Raw genomic sequence first — 21,142 nt, 5'->3', positions numbered from 1 at the left:
CTAGGTGAGGTTAGATGTGGCTTGTTTGGTCTCTCTGATCTTCCAGCGTTCACCCCAATACCTGTCTCTGGGTTTGGTTTTATTAAAAAGACCTTTTAAGATTCGTACGTTTCTTTTCATCACTCCCCATCTTATTTCCTTTGAGATGGGGTCTCTTGCTGAACCTGGAGTTCACTGTCTCTCAATTAGGCTAACTGACCAGCAAGCCTCACTGATCCTCTGGTCTCCCCACTCCCTAAACTCCAGAACTGATGTTACATGAGCCCACAGCCATCCCTGGCTTCTTAACATGGGTGCTAGGGATCAGATGCAGATCCTTCCGCTTGTATAGAAATTTCTCTTACCGCCTGAGCCATCTTACCACCCCCAAACTGGAAATTCTGACCTGCCTCTAGATAAAAAGAGAAGTGCATTGAGAGAAATAAAAATGTTGTGAGTGGGCATGTTACTCATCTTGATGTACATTCATAACTTGTCTGTGACTGTGGATGGCAGCAAACCATCAGGTTATAGCAGAGGGTGGTCCCCTCTGGGCCATGTGCTACCTGGGTGATCTCAGGCAAGAAAGTCTTTTGTGCCTCAGCCTCTTCATCTGTAAAGTGGGCCACCATAGTTCATATTTTAAAACAAAGTAAAGATTAAATGACTCAATATATACGAAGCACTTTACCTAGTACCTGGCCCAGAATGAGCAGAGCACAAGTTTGGCTATTGTGGATTATCAGCTCATTGCCATAAACATGGGTTCTGTATTTATCCTTTCAAAGCACCAGGTTAGAACAAGTTTCACAGGGTGCTTGGGAGATCTCAGTGGTTGTCACCATGAAGAGGCCTATTAAACTTGGGCAGGACAGAATATAATAGAGCGCAGATTAGGCACATTTTAATCTCTGCTGTGCCAGGGAAAATGACCTGGAAGGGCTTTCAGGTTATATGCTGAGACGTTATTTCTAACACCTTTTTTTTGTCTTATATAGAAATTGAAATACAATAACATACCCACCAAAAGAAGTAAAATTCAAATGATTTTGGCATCAACACATGAAGTCAGAGAAAAACATGAATTCCTATATCAGTTTATTTCTAATTTGCTAATGTTTTAGGATAGATACAGCACATTTAATTTCTTTTCATTTTAATGTTTTATTAGGTTCAGCTACATGAAATTGCATGTTTGTGGGTGTAATAAGATATAATATCAGCACTTTTCATAGAGGTCAGTTTATCATATGCCCTGGACCTTGCTATTGCCAGAACTACATTTTAATTGTTATTTTTTCATGCTTTATGCTCTGTATGAAATTATTAACGGGCATATTTTAAAAGATGTATGTGAATAAAGACATTTCAGGGTTGACCTTAGGTTGCATAAAGATCGAATTTGTAAAAAACTACCAACGATTTTGTCTCACTCATACATAGCGCTGCTAAAATTGGACGTGCCTGCTGAGAACACCTATTTCAGACTCTCCTTATGATGAGTTAACAGGGGTCCTGAGGGGTGAATTTATTTACCCACGGTCACAGTTAGAAAGTATCAGAGTCAAAAATAGCTCTCCCGTTCCTCAGCTCCTATTCAGCGCCTCTTGTTTGAAAATCGAATCTCCATTGTCAGGAATCTTGTCAGGCTTTGTTCCTAAGGAAGCCAGAGGCATGGCATCAAAGGCCTGGGGTGTGAGCAGGTGGGATCTGAATTGAATGCTGAGATGCACTTTACTAGAGTCTTTAACTAGATGCTTGATTCTGGGCAGAAGTCATGACAAAAATAATCATCTGTGTCTGAGAATGCTCAACCCTCTAAGATGTGTGACAGTGCTGTCATAGACAAGAAATGTAGAGCAGGAGGGCAGAAGGGCATCTGTGATGCTCTCACGTGAGCAAGGTGCCTAGTGCCTCCACTGTCTTATAAGGAAGCACATGGGTTCAGAGATGTAGGCAGCTGCAAGACACAGGTGTGTGGACATCATCACTGAGAAGTGGGTTTCCTTCCTGCCATCTTCCAAGTTTCACTTTACTGTATTCTACTGAGAGATATTAATGAGAGAAACCTGAGCTCCAGGGAAATTCAGAGTTTAAGAAAGTCAATCCTAATAAGAAGCATTATGGACAAATAGCTTGCCTAAGCCTGAGCACCTGACCCAATCACTATACAGCAAAAGAAAAAAATAGGCATATCCAGATTGGCTTAAACAAATCAGCAGTTGGTCCAAAGGCAGAAGATGATGCTCAGTCCTCCCTAGCTGACCACAGGGTTTGGGGCCACTTTGGATGCCAATATCTACAAGAACCCAACATAACATGATGGATATTTTCATGTATCCTATAAACATCATTCTACATACTTCAAAGCATTCCTAGATTACGTATAATACCAAATACAGTATAAATGCTATGTGGGTAGTTGTACTGATTTAGGGACTAATAGCAAGAAGAAAAGTATGTACGAGGTCTGAACAAACATATTTCTTTACAAATATATATATTTATGTTAATGTATTTATTCATTCAACAACAAACATTTACTAAATACATATTTTTATTAACAGTTCATTAAAACTTTGCCACTAGTCGGGAGATGGTGGCACTCGCCTTTAATCCCAGCACTCAGGAGGCAGAGCCAGTCGGATCTCTGTGAGTTCAAGGCCACCCTGGTCTACAGAGTGAGATCCACGACAGGCACCAAAACTATACAGAGAAACCCTCTTCGAAAAACAAAAAACAAAAAAAAAAATGCCACTAATTTTGAGGGCCAGCAGTAAGTGAGTTAAGAGTATCTAAAAGAATATCCTAACAAAATGTAGATTCTTTTAGAAGATAAAAGTGGAAAATAGTGACTAGGTAGTCAGTCAACAGATATTTGAGGCACTGGCTTAGGTTTGGCTATGCCAAAGTTTACTCAACAACTTCTCAGCTAATGAATATTTAGGTTCATCATGACTTTTAAGTCTGGAAGGTGCTCTTGCAATGAACACTTTCGTGGCTCTATGTTTGTGTACATCCATGAAGATGTTCCTCTTGCCTGAAGATCAGGGTAATTTCCTGACACTGGGTTCCAGAGTCATGGCACACCAAGGTTTGACTGTTCTTGGTAAAACTTATTCTAGAAAGTTTATTTCTCAGGATTCATACCCTCAAAATCATGTTAGGTGTGCATCCATGAGTGTGTGTGTGTTTGTGTGTGTGTGTGTGTGTGTGTGTGTGTGTGTGTGTGTATACAAAGATACACATGCAAAAACACACATGCTCATTATTTATAAACATATGCTATATACGTATATAATTTGATAGGTAAGTTTCTCAGATAACATTTCATAGTGATGTTCCAAGGACACATAAAGATATAGCATATGTTCACAGAGCTGAGCTGTATTTCTTTCAAATGTATAAAATGTGGTTATTTTTATGTTTCATAATATTATGGCACACAATGCAGTCTATATGAACTCCATCAGTGAAACAGGACACTGCAAAGGAACAGTTTGCTTACAAAGGAATGCATCTCTCTTCTCCTCACTCCAATACTTCCCGCAAGTTCTAGAATTACAGGCTTACTTTCCTACATAGAAAGAAATAAGGTAGAAACTTTGAGAAATAAACTTCCTAATAGGTACTGATTTTTGGTTTATGTGTGAGACTCTGTGCACACACTTGCACAGCATATGCATGGAGGAGACCCTGGAGACTGAGGGTGCTTTGGGTCCCTTGGAGCTGCAGCCACAGGCAGTTGTGAGCCACCATGTGGGTATTAGGAACCCAATCCTGGTTCTCTGAAAGAGTAGTATGGAATTTTAATTGCAGAGCCATCTTTCCAGCCCCAAATTGTTTGTTTTTTAACCAGGATCCTCTTCCTTCTGAAAGTGCAAGAAGATTGTTATGGCCTTTCATGCAAGAATTTTATTCAGTAGCACAGAATAGGAAAAAGACCAAAGGCAGACAAGATCCTAAGGCAGACATCAGCAGACAGTAACCAAGTGGTTTGGTCAAGGACAAACAAATTACCCCAGAGGTATTATGACAGAACAGTGACCTACCATTTCTAGTGACAGGCAGAATCAAGGGATCCAGTTCTTAGTCATGGGAAATCCCAGCCTGCCATTGCCAACAGATGGGCAGGGAGATGAAGCTGAGCTTCTGCCTATCCTATGCCAGAGGGAAATCTTGTTAATTCCCAGCACAAATCATTCCACGTAGACTTTCTGCGTTATTGAATGCCATTTCTCTGATTAAAATGGCTTGAATTGTTTTTCTCATTAGAATCATTTGATATTTAGAATGCTGTGACATTCAATGAAAACACTAAAGTTGAAAGAGGAAAAGGCAATATCCAATTTAATTTATTTAAGAAGACCAAGAGTCACTGTGCAGGCATCATCAAATGTTATATGCTCTTCAATTAATTTTCCTAATGACAATGGTTTTATTATTTATTCAGGTTTTTTTAACTGGATGATTCCCGATGAGAGCAGTGAGTTTTGATTTCATAAAATACTGTGGCTACATTAAAAACCTGTGTCCTTATATTCTTAAAAATATAAGAAATACAAAATATACATTGAAACATTCAAGCCAAATGATTTTTTCTTTGAGTGGGCACTTACTATCTTGCAAACCTTGGTACAGAACTTATATAGAGCCTGACTGTGTCCTATAGAGTGAAATATTTCACATGAGGCACATTCATAGCAGGAAAGATACCACTAGCAATGGTGGTATTTATCTTCCACCTATACCTAGATCCAATGTCTAGAGCAGACATTTTCTGTTGGCACTAGGTCCACTCTCAAATTTTCCCAATTCTGCTATAAGCACCAGGTGTGTATGCTGCACCAAATACAGTCCCATACCCTGTGATTGAGCATGGGAGGGAGGAAGGCATGGAAGTCAAAGCCAACGTTTCTAGGGGTCTGTTGGTGGAGTTTTCCTATCCTGACCACCTGCTCCTAAATAATCAACATGGAGACTTAAGATTACTTATAAATGCTCAGCCAATAGCTCAGACTTATTACTAACTAGCTATTACAACTTAACCCATTTCTATTCATCTTTTGCTTCCCCAAGGCTCATAGCTCTTACCTCTATCCCATTTTGTGTGTCCCATTCATTCTTTCTCCATCTGGCTGGTGACTCCTCTGACTTCGCCCTTCTTCCTCCCTGCATTCTCCTACTCTGGCTCTGCTGCCTAACCTTATTCTGTCCAGCTACCAGTCAGCTTCTTTATTAGCCAATGAGAGTAATACATAATCATAGTGTACAAAAAGACTGTTCCTCAGCAGGGGTCAAAGTCTCTGGGATTATAAGTGGGCAGTGACCCATCTCAAAATTCCCATCTAGCCTCCTTCAGCTCTCCATGCAGTCTCCTTGCTCCTTTGTCTGACCTTTGTTCTCCAGTCTTCCTAGCCCAAAAGGCCTTAGCAAGGTTCACTGTTTTCGCTTAGCTCTCGCTGGGGATCTGTGAACACATTCCTTAGTCAACTCTTCATTATTTGTGTACCATGGGACTTCTCTGGGGACCTCACCAATGCAATTCCTGTATATTCTATCAAACTGCATGAAATTTAATCCCATAGATACACAAGAAAAATCACTCTCTTCTCATACTTCAAACTCAAAATACAAACACTTGACTATTGGGTAATTTATTTCTATTTCTTTTAAATATTCTTGGATTGCCCTTCAGAAATTTTTTTTAACAAAATGTCATCCTTCATTGTTTGCTGTCCTTTGTAGTTATGATTCAAGAGATGGATAATTGGATCTTGATACACAGGTTTACTCTCCAGCAAGGCAGAAAGGTGATATAGAGGAAATGCCAAATAACCATGAATGATGATTTGATGTTGGAGGACAAGTAATAATTCACTAGAACAATGTACAATGCATAAAGTATTGTTAGCATCACCAATAAGGATAGTTTTTTAACCTTTGCCTCTTTTAAAATAATCATGTTAAATATATGGTCTGAGGTTTTGGGTACTTCTCACCCTGGCATCTAATAAAACACTAGACATTTTGTTTGTCTTTCCAATGCCTAGCAACTTAACACAAAAATATCCAAAGTTGTGGGCATGGTGGCACACATCTATAGTTTCAGCACTTAAGAGGTTGAGGCAAGATGATCACCAACACGAAGCAAATTTATTTCAACAGCAACACCTCAGAATCTGAGGAAATATTTGATACTTGCCCTTCTCTTTATTATCAGCCTCAAGAATAAAGCAAACTGTGTTTGTATATTTTTCATATGATAATGGATAGAACTAACATGAAAATATAAGGCTATTCAGTCCCATTTAGGTATAGAAGTTAACGAAAGTTACAGATATTTTCATGGATAATTTCAGTGAGTCAATGAGTGTGGCAGTCAGGGAGAGTCACCGTGAGCACTAGGGGATTTGTTTTAGGAGTTAGACTCCAAGCCACAGCAGATGTAAATGTCTGGGGAGGGAAGCTGGAAACAAGTCATAATCAGCCTACAGCACTGATAAGAACTGACAGATGTCAGGAAGAAAGCCTGTGGAAAGGTGTTCTCTGCCTCTGTAACCACCACCTCTGAGAATCCACAGAGGAATATGAGATCTGGGCACCACCTTTGGTCAACAAGCCAGTGAGCAGAAAGAAAAGCTAGAAGTAAGGGGCAGGTGGGGATAAGCTAGAAATTGCTGGGCGCCTCTGTACCAGTTATCTCACTAGGAGATCAAGGTCACTGCTTCCTTTCTAGCTTCCAGATCTCATGAAAGTTTCTTAACTTTTCAGTTGTAACCTGAAAACACATGGAGAAAAGAATTGTGGGAAATGTGTTGCTTGAAGTAACCAAAACAATGCAGCATCATACAGCATAAGTCCTTGTATTAGGTAGGGATCTCTAGAGGAACAGACTGATATAATGTATAAATATATCTCATAAAAGAGGATTTATTGGATTGGCTTACACAGTAAGGCCTGGACAGTCCAACTGTCTGCATGCTGGATAAACACAGCACTTTCAGCTGCTCAGATTACAAAGCTTAAAGCCTCTGTAGTCCATATCTGGTGATGAAGGCCTGGACCATTCCGAGAGTAGATGGTATTTTGTCTGATGGCAGTGAGGATGCTGGCAGTGAGGATGCTGGCAGTGAGGATGCTGGCAGTGAGGATGCTGGCAGTGAGGATGCTGGCAGCAGCATCAAGCATACTGGCTCAGGAAGATACCAAGGAAGGCAGGCAGCACTGCTGTGTCCTAGGACCTCTTTATGTCTGGGCTTTTTGTTGGAAAGTGACATCGACTCTGAGGGTAGGTGTTACACTTCACGTCTCTCTGGATTTCTCTCTCCTAGATGATTCCAGAACCTGTCATGTTGACAACCAAGAGAAACCACCACGGTCATTCCAGGTCAACCTACCATCGCAATGCTTCTCTTTAGCATCTTGTTGTTGTTTTACATGTTGTTTGTTTTCTTTCATTTTACTTATGTTTTATTTTTATACATTTTGTTAAAATATAATTACATTGTTTTCCCCTTTCCTTTCCTCCATTCAGCCCATCGCAAAGCCCCTCTTCCAATTCTTTCCATGTCCTCTCCACTCTCAAGTTGATAGACTCTTTTTCTTCAATAATTATTGTTTCACACACACACACACACACAAACTTCTGCACATTTTGTGTTTGTTTGTTTGCATATATATATATATATGGCTTTCAGGCAGGGCTGATCACTTTGTATTGGACAACCAATCAGGGGGCTTATCCCAGGGCAAGCCTAATTCTTCTTTCTCAGTAGTCATCAGTTTCCTGTAGTTTCTTGTCCTGGAGTGCAATCCCCTTCTGTCTATTAAAATTACCTCTGTTCAGCCAGGTGGTGGTGTCGTACGCCTTTAATCCCAGCACTCAGGAGGCAGAGGCAGGCAGATCTCTGTGAGTTCAAGGCCAGCCTGGTCTACAAAGTGAGTTCCAGGAAAGGCACAAAGCTACACAGAGAAACACTGTCTCAAACCCACCACCACCACCACCAGCGCCAAAAAAAAATTAACATTGTTTGGATCTTTTTTTATACAACTATTTCTATGAAAGACTGCTTTACAGCAGACTTCCTGGTATTCCTGTTTTTTTTTTTTTTTTAGCATATTTAATACCTACAGATAACAGCAAAATGTAGAACATGATAAAGTTAGTTGAAAATATATGACCTCTTCCCCTCGAAGATATAAAAGAAATCTTATATACTCCTTTATCCAACTCTTATTTCTATCTGAATTACATGCCTATTTTTTTCTATTCTGTGACTTAAATACTGACATGTAAGATGTAGTCATTACTTTCGTATTTCAGCAACAAAATACTTGACTGAAGCTAGTTAAGAGAAACAAGGGTTTTTTTTCAGCCCCCGGTTTCAGGAATTTCCACCTGTCACTGCATATCTGGCATAATGGAGTTGCTGGGCTCATGGTGATTGGAACCTGTGGCAGACATGAATCACACAGTAGTCCTAGATATGAGAAATTGGACAAAAATAAGTAAGACTCAGGCTCCTACATTCAACCCACACTCCTACTTACAGTCTGCAGCTAGCTAGTCCCACCTTCCAAAGGCTTGGTGGCCTCTCCTCCACCCATCAATCCAAAGTTGGGCATGAAAAAACAAGTACCACCAGCTAGGGAGTCAGTCCCTCAAACATGAATGGGGCAGGGGGCGAATTTTAGATTCAAACTTTCTACTCATAATCCACATAGGGGACTCTGGGTATGAAATACCTTTAGTCCCTAAAGTATTAATAATGCCCCTCAAAGCTCATTGTCTTTTCTGAGAAACTCAAGGGAAGCTTTTAGCTATGAACTCTTGTATTCTTTTCACAGTTACACACTTCTAGTATACAGTGGTACATGACAATTATTCCCCATTCCAAAGGGATGAATAGAAAAAGAGCAAGAGAAAGCAAGACTAAAACCCAATACAACATACTTTTATTTTACTCTTTTTTATTTTCTTACAATACACCCCAATTAGTCTTGCATCTCCATGGATAGGATCTGGAGTGGTTGTATAGTGCTCTCATGTGAACTGAAATGGGCTTAGCCCCACTTCTATGGTCCTGCCACCTGCAGCACATATGGACTCTCTTCTCTTCTGTGCTGGCTCTTCTCAGTGTCTGCAGCTTTCCTTGACAAAGATTCCAAATTCCTTGCATGCCTAATATCTTGAGGACTCTATTACAACTCAATGTTCATCTTCAAAACCTTACACATAGTTTGCTTAGGAGACCCATGCAAAGAATTTTATTCTGATGCACATTGCCTGGACTTGCAGGCTTTTTTCTGGAATTTGGTACAAGCCATTCTTACATTCTTATATTGAATGTCTGAAAAGCTAGCACTAAGTGTATAGTGTTCAATTCTGCCACCAAGTTAAGAAGTAGCCATGGGTCCATGGAGTAAAAGTGCCTGCCACAGAGCCTGACAACCTGGGTTTGATCTTTAGAACCCATGTAGTAAAAAAAGAAAATTGACTCTCTGTACTTGTCTCATGGTTACAGTGACTTCTAAGTGTTTGTATAGCCAAACCTGTGAAAACACTTTCTTAATGGGTCCTATTTGAGATGAAAATGTTTCTTTTTAAAGCAGTGGTTCTCAATCTGTGGGTCACAACCCCTTTGGCAAAATTCTATCTCTAAAATTATTTATATTAAGATTCATAACAGTAGCAAAATTATAGTTATGAAGTAGCAACAAGCTAATTTTATGGTTGAGGGTCACCATGACATAAGGAACAGTATTAAAGGGTTGCAGCATTAGGAGGGTTGAGAACCACTACTTCAAAGGAAAGACTTTCAAATGAGTTTGTATTTTTATACTCAGGAGCTTCTGAGGAGTGGAGTCTTGCCTTCAGGGAATTTATTTTTCTATTGTCCTACTACAAAATCTACCATTCCCTCTAACAGCACCAAGTTCTTTAACAATGACAGCCATTTTGTCCACTTGTTTAAGTATACTGCTTTCATGGTCAAAAGTCATTATTTTGAAACCCTGTTCTAGTTTTGCCCACATTTTTCACAGCAACCCTGCATGAAGCAGTGTATTAGTGGCTTTTCTGTTGCTATGATAAAATACTATATGAAAATTAACTTAGAAAAGAATTAAAGAGCTTATTTTGTCTTAGGTTTTCAGAGGGATAGGGTTCGTCATGGCAGGAAGCCATAGGAACTTTGAATCAGGGAAGGCATGGAAACAGGAGCAGGAGGCTTGCTGATCACATCCTCATCCACACACAGGACACAGACAGAGAAAATAGCAAGTCAGGTGATACACTCTAACTTCAAAGGCCACCCACAGTGGTGAATTTTCAGGTGCCACCTCTGAAATGTTCCATAACATTCTCAAAGAGCACCATCGACTGGGGGCCAAGTGCTCAAATACCTGAGCCTATGGGGGATATTTTTATCCAAAGCACCACAAGCACTAAGCAATATCCTTGACACAAGCCTGAGTGCTATACTTACTTAAAATTTCTTCCAACAAACGAACTAGTCCATTATTCTTTTTATGTTTTAAATTTCATATGTATAGCTGTTTTGCCTGCATGTATGTCTGTGAATCATTTATGTGCCTGGTGTCTGTGGAGGTCAGAAGGAGGTATTGAATACCCTGGACCTACAGTTTTACAGTATCATGAGCCACCATATAGGTGCTGGGAATTGGAAGATCAGCCACTGCTCCTAACCACTGAGCCATCTCTCTAACTCATCCATTACTTTTGAATTCAGTCTCACTCAAATTTTCAGAATGAAGTTAAAATATAGCCATATTATTTTCTATAATATAACAAGAATTTCCTAGAGGCCATCTATAAAGAGAGGCCTTGCTCCTGTCAGAAGTTGTGTGAATATGGTCTTTACTGTCCACATTTCTATTAGAACTCATATCTTTAAAATTCCCAAGAATTTTCCATTAAATAGACCATGCAGCATCCTAAAGCTTTTCTAGTGTGCATCTCCCAACTTCTCCAAACTCTGACCACAAATCCTTTCCACAGGCCAAACAATTAACACAGTCAGGCTTTTCACGGCCATATTTACTCCACTCCTCAATACCAACTTTCTGTTATTTACTTGACAGACACTACGTTATGCTCATGAATTCAGAGATATTTCAGTGTGTCACATTAGAAAAGACATGCTGTTGAGGACACGTGGTGGGGATTCATCACGTTGTGGCATACAGGAAGATAAGGACACAGACTGGAGCCAAGGGAGTGCTATCACCTTCTCATGTTCATCTCTAGTAGTCTACTTTTATCTACAGGTCCCCACCTCCACTGGAAAAAGGATGCATATTGATTGATGATCCGCAGTATATACTACATATTGGAATATATCACTCCATCTCTGCAGCATTGCCAGACAGATGGACCATATACGAGTGTGTAAGTTTACCAGGCCATCCGCTTTCACTTATGGTAATACAAGTAAATTATATCCACACAGACCATTGTTATACCTAATTTGTTAGAAAATTAATGGCTTGGTTAGAAATAATGCCCTGTGGGCTAGGGGTAGGACATTCTGTAAGTCTATTCGATGGTGGTTTGGGCAGCAGTACTGTGAGCCTAAAAGACAAATCCGCATCTAGAGAAGAGTAAGAATAAGCTCTGCCTCCCGTGATGGAAATGATCCAATGTAATCAGAGAGCAAGCTGATTATCTTTAGGAATGGTGCCACATTCAGCACTCAAGGAAGGTCCCTGCTCTTCACAGGTTAGGCAAAGTCAGAGCCTATGGTTAGATCAGCCTTGAAGAGTAGAAGAATTCCGCATGGCAGAGCCCATGCACAATCTAAATAATCAAGCTTTAATCAGAAAACTAGAACCATTCTGATTATTTTCTAAGAGAAACCCATTATAAAATTAGAACTTTATATAATTGTGGGAAGTTCTGTAGAAGATTTAGAAAAGGGAGTGTTGAAAGAAAGTAAATGAAGTTACTGGCCAGTTCTCCTGAAACACTGGCCTTCGGGGAAACATATGGGGCTACTAAGACTGCAAAAAGAAACCTTGGTAAAGCTGTTGTAGGCTGTGAACTCTGTGCCCTTTCACCTTTGTGAATCCATAACTAAATATCTGAACTCGTGAGTCAATGAGTTAGGTCAACTAGCCATATAAAAGAGCTAAACCAAAAAATTATTATTATTATTATTATTATTATTATTATTATTATTACTATTAATAAAAGAAAAAGGGGTAAGGGGCTAGAGAGATGGCTCAGAGGTTAAGAGCACTGGCTGTTCTTCCAGAGGTCCTGAGTTCAATTCCCAGCAACCACACGGTGGCTCACAGCCATCTGTAATGAGATCTGGTGCCCTCTTCTGGCCTGCAGGGATGCAGGCAGAACACTGTATGCATAATAAATAAATAAATATAAATATTTTAAAAAAAGAAAAAAGAAAAAAGAAAAAGGGATAAGAGAAGCGGCAATCTAGAATCTTCTTGGTAATTTTTATTTATTTAACCCTCCACTCCTCCCATTCCTTTCCCCTGACTTCCCCTCTCCCTTAGATCCACTCTTCCTCCATTTCCCTTCAGAAAAGAGCAGGCCTCCTGGGGATATCAACCAAATACTGTATAACAAGTTACAATAGGACTGGGTACATACTCTCATATCAAGGCCTGGTGAGGCATCCCAGCAGGAGGAAAAGGGCCCTAAAAGCAGGCAAAAGAGTCAGAGACAACCCTCACTCCCATTGTTAGAAGTCCCACAAGGATAACAAGTTATGCAATAATAACATCTATGCAGAGGACCTAGCTCAAACCCATACAGGCTCATTCTGGTACTTTTAATCCTATCCATTTTCCATAGCCTTGGCTGTGAGAACTTCTGTAACTACTACTTTACTTCATTTTTCCAAAACCTATTTTAGCAACTCTACTTAGGAGTCATAAAGCTGATGCAATTCTGGGAAATGTAATTCTATCTACCAAATTGATGTGGCTCAATGCAGCACCACCCCAGAGAAAGAAATTTCCTCCACTCCAAAAAAATCAGTATATTGTACCAGTGACATTCTAGAAACTCCATCCAAAGATTGCCCAAACAGCTTTAATGAGGCTTAAAGAATAGTGGGACAGTGATAAAGTAGAGGATATTTTTAAAAATACTAACTTTATAATTATAGTATGCTAATGCTGTGGCGAAAAACAAGATGGGCCTGTGAGGGAATGTGACAAATGAGAAGTGATTTAGACAGGGTAAACAAAGAGTTCTTCCTAAGGAGCACCATCAAAACAAAGAGCACAGAAAAATATTTCAGAAAAAGTAAGGGCAGATGGGCCCACCTCAAGTGTTTTGTCAGGGGCTGAATACACTTTCTAGAACTTAGAATTTGATCTGGAACCCATTCCAAATATTTCCATTTCTGTTTCTCCACTAAAACTCACCATCAACTTGATAACTGCCAAATTCAGTGGTTAATCACAACTCCCGGGCCACTTATCTTAAGCCTACCGTGACCAAATGAACACCCACAGTTTCTTGAGAAACTGTCTTCACTGGTCTTCTAAAATACCATTATCCGTCTCTACTGTATCATGTTCTATGAGAGTAAGAGATGTGGGTTATTTAATGTCATTTTTCCAGAATGTCACGGCAAGAGGGGTGTGAGAGAGCAAAGCAGTTCATAGTATGGTGCCAGGAAGTAGAGTATGTGTGCCCACGCTTCATCCTCCTCATTCTGTTCAGTTCTCAGCTTATGGAATGATAACACCAAGATTCAGGTAAGGGCTACCCTTTTTAATTCTCTCTGAAAATGCGTTCCCTCACAGTCACTTCCAGAGGTACACTTTAGTAATCTCATAGGTGTTTCTCAATTCAGTGGAGTTCACAAGCAAGATTGAATATCTCTCAAGCCCAGCAAATAGCAGCTAGTAAGATGAGAAAAAGAATAAGAACAAGCTCTTTTGGAAGCTAGGTGAAGCATTTTCTAGAAGGAAAGAGATCATCAGCAATTTAAATGCTGCTGAGAGCTGACCTTTGGATAGGGCTGTGTGGAAGCTTTGGAAGAAGGTTTTACAGAGTATTGAAATCAAAAGCCAGAGGGGAGCAAGCCTGAGCGAGGACAAAAGAGCAGAAATCAATGGTAGCAACTTAAGCAAGCTGTTTGGGGGGAGTTTGATTTAGAGAGGATAAAAGTAGTTCCACATTGTCTGTATTTAGCACTCAGCTCGCTATTAATCACTGGATTCATCAAATAACAATATCATTACTTCTAAAGATCTTGATAGACTCAACTAATAGATGTTGGCAGCCTGAACACTCACTGGCCACTGCTGACCTGGACATCATTCTGCCTTTAACGATCTGTGTAAGTCAGTGGTTACCATGAATCTCTAAGCTAATGTTTCTTATCAATAAAAAATTTAAAGAAAAAAAAAAAAACCATGGAGAGGACAAAGGGGATGCTCTTTTAATTTTTTTAAAGGAAGATATTTGTGTCCTATGGAAGAGTTTGAGATAGAAATGAATTGTTTGAATTGCAAAATAGAGGAGGAACAGTTTGCCATGATGTCCTAGAGCTCAGAAGAATAGGTTCCATGAGAAAGAGAAATGGGGGGCTTTGCAGAGCACAGACACAGTTCCCATAGCAACAGCTGAGGATGCTGGAGCAGATATAAGTAGATGAGTAGGTGTGTTGGGGAAAGTTGGTAGACAGTCTACTCTAATTATCTCCATTGCTGAAATATTCCTAACCTATTCTAAATAGTGAAGTACCCAAGGGCTTACTTGTCCTCCTATAACCATTTGCTAAGAAAATTTCATCTAGTCCCATAACTTCAAATATGCAACACTTCTGTGTTTCTTCTACCCCAACCTCTCTCCTCAAACCAAGCTTTTTCTCTTATACCAAGCTTTCTACCTGACATTTTAACTCAATGTTGAACAGACAAGTCAAGTTTAACATGCATATAAGTGATCAATTGATTTATCATCCCTACCCTCAGTCAGCTGCTCACAATTAACCATGTATATCATGGCACAAAGAAAGTATCATAAACCAAAAATGCCGGCATCACTTATAAAACATTTTTTGTCTCATGCTTTTGAGATCACTGTTTGAACAAAAGTTAACACTGGATCCTCAGAGAACATGGTGAAAGAATAAAAAATGAGGAAAAATTCCCATGTTTCTTTATCTTATAAACCTATATTTAAGTCACAGGCAAAGTTATAATATAATGTAGTATAATAAAATACAATATAAAGTGATATAATATAATATGAAGCACTGGGATTTCTTACCTGGGCTACACAATAGTGGTTACCTGGCCTCCCTGGTTATGCTCTTGTCTCTCCCATTAGTGAAGCTTACACCTAGAAGCCATGACGATACTTTGAATAAACAGATAAAATCTTGTTTCATTCCCCACTATTGTAACATTCTTATTATTCTGCATTAGGATGTCCTAGTGAGCATTAACTGTCAATTCGATATAACCTAAAATCACCTAAAAAGAGTCTCAAGTAATTTTGTACTTTCAGGCTGTTCCATTGGCTTATCTCTGAGAACTGGCTTGAGTGTTATTGATACAGCAGGACCCAGTTCACTGTGGGTGACACCATTTCTAGACATTGGCCTAGATGAGATCTAGTTGAACTCGGAGTGAGATGGAAGAGATGGTGATGTTAAGAAGGAAGCAATTCAAACCATCTGCCTTTCAAAGTTTCATTTGTACCTCAATTCTCTATCCCATCTACAAATACGGCTCCATGTGAATGTCCCCTAGCCGGGTTATTCACTGAATGTCCCGATGTTCAGTGATGGCATTCGAGAAGAGCTGACACAAGAGTTACTGGAGCTGGTGCTCTGGCTCTGGGAACAAGGAAACATGGAAACAGCCTCAGAGAGAGTTGGGATTCTCCTCCCAACCTTTCGGTTTGTTAGCAGAAGAGGTGAGACTAGACCTGGTTTGCTGTATTGCTCAGTCTGGTGAGCCTTTCTTCTCCTCATAAGCTCTACTGCAGAACTGCAGCAGTGAAATATATATACATCCTAAGAACTATGAAACTAATTGTCTTAAAAATAGCTGGCCAGGTGACCATAAAAATTCATAAGCAGAGGATAATAACAACAACAAAATACAATCTATATGAACTAAAAGAAAAGGTTTCATTGCATGGTTTGAATTGTATCTGGGGTTGTGCTGAGAAGTCTCAAGAAGGGACACTAGATTTTCTTCAGGACATTTCTGTTCAACAGTTTTGAAGTGATGTTAAATAATCACATGCATCATTCCAGGGTTATTAATTGAGGGTTTATCTGCCACCTTTATCTTCTGTCTGCCCCTCCTCAATATCCACTCAATGTCCTATTTCAGGTAGGACCTTAAAAACAAGATAGAAAAACAAAACCTAAATCAGGTAATGAGTAGACCAGGTAAGCTGAATAAAGGTAAAAGAAACATCTTTTCAATGCAAATTTACATTCATTGCTTCAGATTTTATTAATGCAAATTTTCTCCTTCAAACCACTAAGCAACAATATCTAATCATCAAGTGTAATAAATGCTGAGGGCATTTCCCACTTTCCTGTAGAACCACAGCACAGTTTTCTTCCCTTCGACATATTATGCAGGCCTAATTTGCACAGAATTTAGGAGTGTTTCATTAATTCATTTAAATGGGGTGCTTGCTCCTAATGAGCTCACTCACACAAATACCCAGGAACTTTCCCCTGCTGGCAAGAGGATGTGTGATCCTGACACATGGGGAGAGAGAACGAGGTAATTCTCTAGGGGAAATGCTGGCCTGAGAAGCTGAGGAATACAAAGGTGGAGCAGTGCTGTCTCCAGGAGAGCTGGTTTTACCTTCCAGCTCTCCACCTTTGTTATGGTGGGGCTGAGCCAGACTGACAGGTACTCCGTGCAGTCTGATAAAAAGGAAAACCTCTCTTAGGCTCACTTCCCTTTTCCCATGCACTTTGGCCCTTTCAATTGCTGTTAAAATACCTGCATTTAAAAAAGGTTTCTAATAATCTGAAAAAAGGAAGAGAATAGATATAAACTGAACTGTGCTCTACCCTCCAAATTCATATGTCCAAGCTAACTCCTGGGTTCTCAGAATGTGACCTGCTTTCTCACAACTCATTATGATGAGTCATAATGCAGTAGCATGGGACTCTATTGCAATGTGACTTCATACCTGTTTAAGAAGTGGGGATTTGAAAACACACACACACACACACACACACACACGCACACGCGCACACACACACACACACGCGCGCACACACACACACACACACACACACACACACACGCTGCAAATTAGATCTGTGCTGCAACAAGTCAAGAAACTCTACAAGGGAGCCTCTAGGCGCAGGCTCTGCTCATGCGCATGCGCATCCTTCAGTGGGCTAGTGACTTGGCTCTGCTGGTGTCTGAACCTCAGACTTTAGCCTCTAGAACTTTTAGATAAGGAGTTCCTGTAGCTACGCTACCATGGCGGTCCTAGGCACACAGGAGTTTGGGGGATGGTAGCGGTGCTGATGTCACCGGCCTAGTTTCACTTCCACTGTGAATTTTCTGAAATGTAAACGAGTTCACAGCCCCCTTAAGTCCCTCCCGCTGTTTTTACCCAACTCAACATGACATCTACCATATTCCATTTCCGCTATCCTCTTCTCTTTCTCACCTTCTCCAGCTGCTCTGGGCCCCTGAGGGTCTCCAAACACTCAGCACTCAGATATTCATACTGTTTTTCTTTTATCACTTAAATTAGATTTCCAAATTAAACAAAAATTTCATAGAACTCATAGAGACATCTTTGGTCACCTATGCCAAATAACACTCTCCTCATTGTGTGTGTGTGTGTGTGTGTGTGTGTGTGTGTGTGTGTGTGTGTGTGTGTTGTGTATGTGTGTCTCCTCCCAATAATAATACTTAGCGGTATCTCACATTACGTATTTTTCTGGTTTATTCCTGTTTACTCCTGTTTGTAATCTATAAGTATATAAGCTCCTCAAATATAGGAATTGTGTCAGGTTTGTGGTTGTGTTCTGATGTCTAGAACTGAACTGTACATAGAAAGAACTCAAAGAATATCTGCTGAATGAATAAGGAGAGGAAGAAGTGATTTTTTCCAGAAACTTGGAGAATTTATAGTTTTAAATTTTCAATGGTCCCTTCCTAGGCATGCCCAGTTAATGTTTCTATTTTCCTTTCCTTAAATATGATACAGATCCCATGTGTTACATACTGAGTAACTTTCCTTCTTCCTACACTCTGGACCACAGGAAGGGAATTTCCTAAATGAGAAAGAAGAAAAGACCTGAGTCCTCCTGGAGAGCTCTCCCCCATCCCATCCATCCTTGTTCCTCTGTAGAAACTGGTATTGAGTGAGTGTGTTATTCAGTAAATATAGCTCTAAGGAGACCTCAAAGGGTTGCCTTTTACTAAGACCTAAAATACAGATTTATCTTTTTTTTTTTTTTTTTTTTTTTCAAAATAACCATGTCTTTCAGCCAGACTTCCTATTGGACTTCAAGACATTTCAGCTCACCTATCTGCTGCAAGCAGCCATCAGGAGTTCCTCTAGAACCCCTAGGCCTCTGTATTTGTCTTTGTGTAATCCCTTCCCTGGAGAGGAAGCTGGATTTAATAACCCAGTGCGGAAGTGATGGGATGTCACTTCTGAGAATGCGGTAAGAACAGGAGCTGTCATCTGGCATGCTCTCACACTTTCCCTTGGATGCTTATTTGGGGAGAAGTAAGCTGCCAGGTCATGAGGCAGCCTTGTGAAGTCCACACAGGAGACATTTCCCCTTGCTGGGCTAGGAAGTAACTGTAACTCTGGCTAACACCTTGATAGAAGCCTCATGGGAAGTCTTGAGCTGAAAATAACCAGCTAATCTGCTCCTTGGCTCCTGACCCATAGAAATGGTACAATAGTAAATGTTGTCCTCAGCTGTGAAGTTTTGGGGTAATTTGTTACATAGCAGTAGATAACTGATACACCATGCTCTAGTAGAGCATTTGATTGGCACTCCGCTTGTGCATAGTTTTTTTTTTTTTAAGGCATTTCTGATGTGAAGTTAACTCGAGATGTTTCTTCCAAAGGCTAAAAACACATTCAAAGAGAACTTTTATTTCCTTATCTAAGTCAACATTTTAAATTTGTGACATTTGGTTGTATGAGTATATATTTAAAATAGTGGCCAAATTAAAATTTTTTAAAAAATCTCTTTCATTTGCTGCATGTCTGCCAGACAATTCTCTACACACTTTACACATATTACCCTATCCAGTCCTCTGCTGCCAGCTGCTGCCGTCATGTTATTATACCATGGGAGACGAAGAAGGATGAGCAGTGTGTGCAACGTTTGCAACCTTAGACAGCTGGTTACATAGAAGAGACAGCTCGGCTGGGTCTAAACTCAAATCCCCAACCACTCATTTGCTGTATCTTAAAAAAAGAGATGGGTCATGTGAAAGACTGAAACAGTCCAAAGCCTTAGTGAAAAACTCCAGTGTTAGAAGATTCACAGAACCAGAACTAGAGATCTCAGGATTCCAAGATTAGAACAATCTTTCATGGACTCTCAGAATGATTGTGTGGGATAAATGAGATAACACACAACAGATGACTAGTGTACACAAATTCTCTTTTCCTCTCTGAAAAGAGGTCTTGTGGATCACTAGAAAAATCTGCAAGCACTCCTTGATCAGATTCAAGAGTTGTGTTAGGGTCTACTGATCGTCAAACTCATCAACACATTCTGGCAGCAAGAGTGGCAAGAATTATCACTATGAGCCAGGAGTGATGGCACAGGCCTTTAATCCCAGCACTCAGGAGGCAGAGGCAGGCAGATGTCTGTGAGTTCAAGACCAGCCTGGTCTACAGAGCTATTTTCAGGACAGCCAGGGCTATATGGAGAAACCTTGTCTCAAAAAACAACAAAAATCAAAAACAAACAAACAAAAACCCCTCACTCTGAAATAGTTTTACTTGAGCTAGGGCCCCAGCAGCTTCCTACAGGGTGATTGCCAGAAGAAAAGCCAGAGGGACTGTAGCATCAACTAGAAAATTAAGAGTATCTCAGGTACTTCAGAGGACATTTATGTGACTCGGAGTCAGGAAATGTAGGTCTGAGCCTTTACTTTGCCAGTACCTTTTATTGTCACGTCATGGACAAGCCAGATCCCAGCTTGGACACTGGGCTATTTTGGAGTTCATCTTGCTCAAGACTCATGAGATAGGATATGAGGTGACTTTGTATGCATTCTAACTTGGCACTGAGAGTTCTTGCCATCTGGCCATGTGCCTGTAATATTAATTGCAGTCACACTGTGCTCAGAAATTCTGGAACTTTCTAAGTCAGGATCTAGAGTGCTTTGAAAGGACTTCGTTTTTTCTGTCACAGCCCCCTCCCCCCTCAAAAAAAATCTAGTCTAATCAATGGCACCTAATGAGAGAGAAGATTCATTCTGACCTCTGTTCTGGCATGTGTTCATTACTTAAAAGAAATGCCTTCTAGAGTCTGCCAGACCAGACAGGTGTATCACATTTTCATCAGAGTCCAAGCAATCCCATAAAGCTAGCTTTAGTGCAAACTGAAGTGACACATGGACAGAGTCTAAATGAGTCTGAGCTGAGTGAATATTCTGTCTTCTTAGTTAAAAATCATGTGGATCTGTTAAATGCCACTTCTGAGCTTGTTTATGGGTTTGCATATTAATCTCCCTGAACATACATCTTTTAGTCTGCCTATCATTTGCTGAAAATTAAGCTGTGGGTAAGAAACAAAGCCTACTCTCTCCATTGTATTCAGAATAAAGACAGCAAGCTCATAATTTGGCATCAGAGTACATGTTTTATGGTTCTTGAAGCAAGGGTGAGACCAAGATTTTTTCTGTTAATATATAATATATATGTACATATATAAACATATATATATATATATATATATATATATATATATATATATATATATATTCCTACAGTTTCACCTCCCTTCTCTCCTCCCAGTCCCTTTCCCCTACCTCCCCTCTCTCCCATATCTATTCCTCTTCTCTTTCCCTTCAAAAAAGTGGAGGCTTCCCAGCTCCCAGGGCTATCAACCAACCATGGCATATGAAGTCGAGTAAGACTAGGCACATTCACTCACATTAAGGCTAAATAAGGCAACCT

Source organism: Peromyscus eremicus, chromosome 6 (genome assembly GCF_949786415.1).
Source record: "Peromyscus eremicus chromosome 6, PerEre_H2_v1, whole genome shotgun sequence".
Classification (NCBI taxonomy): Eukaryota; Metazoa; Chordata; class Mammalia; order Rodentia; family Cricetidae; genus Peromyscus; species Peromyscus eremicus.
This window is presented reverse-complemented; position numbering follows the sequence as displayed.